General features: G+C 36.7%; 1 pseudogene; it reads left to right on the forward strand.

The window, feature by feature from the left end:
- The first annotated feature begins 226 nt into the window (after nucleotides 1-226).
- On the forward strand, nucleotides 227-578 carry LOC143405982 (small ribosomal subunit protein uS10 pseudogene; annotated as a pseudogene).
- The last annotated feature ends 274 nt before the right edge of the window (nucleotides 579-852 follow it).

An 852-nucleotide genomic window follows, 5' to 3' on the forward strand; every position in this document is an offset into this window, starting at 1 on the left:
AGAAGAGAGCTCTGTTGCACCCATAACAGTGTTGCCCTCCAAAAGAAAACCTAAAGTTTAGTTTATTTATTGATTTGACATGGTTGTTACAGAATGTATATATGTATCAAAACATTATAGTATGACCCATAAATTGGTGCAATAATGAAGTGTCAATTAAAAATTAAATTTTAGCTTTTCTTTCTGAGGGTGACACTGCTGTAGGTGTGACAGTGCCACCATAGTCATGGCTTTTAAAAATACTAAAAGAACACCCACAAAACAAGAGATGTCAAGCCACAGAATTAGAATCACCCTCACCAACCCCAACATGATATCTCTGGAGAAGGTGAGTACTGACAAGATCAGTAGCACAAAAGGAAAGACCCTCAAACTGAAAGGACCCCATTCACCTATATACCCAGACTTTGAAAATTGCTACAAGCAGAACACCTTATGGTGAAAGTTGCAAGACATGGGATTGGTTCCAGGTGAGAACCAACAAGCAACTCATTGACTCATAGTCTTTCTGAGACTGTGAAACACATAACTTCCATCACATTGGAGTGAAAATTAAAGTCACCATTGCAGATGCCTAACTCAACTACTTTAAAACATTCATCATCAGTTATTAAAAAATAAATGAATAAATAAAAACAAATAAAAATACAGATTTTTAAATTAAAAAGAAATTGTGAAATACCTAAGTGGAAATGTAAGAAAAGAGAACTAACAAATTGTGGAGGTTACAACTGCAGGAAGCAGCCATTGCCCAAAAGGCTGGGGAGAGAATGACAAGAGGCTGAAATTACTAAAACTCAAAAGCTTGGGAGAAGGCTTACTCTGGTGGGACCCAAACTTCTGAAAAGGGAC

The sequence above is a fragment of the Callospermophilus lateralis genome, chromosome 1 (genome assembly GCF_048772815.1).
Source record: "Callospermophilus lateralis isolate mCalLat2 chromosome 1, mCalLat2.hap1, whole genome shotgun sequence".
NCBI lineage: Eukaryota > Metazoa > Chordata > Mammalia > Rodentia > Sciuridae > Callospermophilus > Callospermophilus lateralis.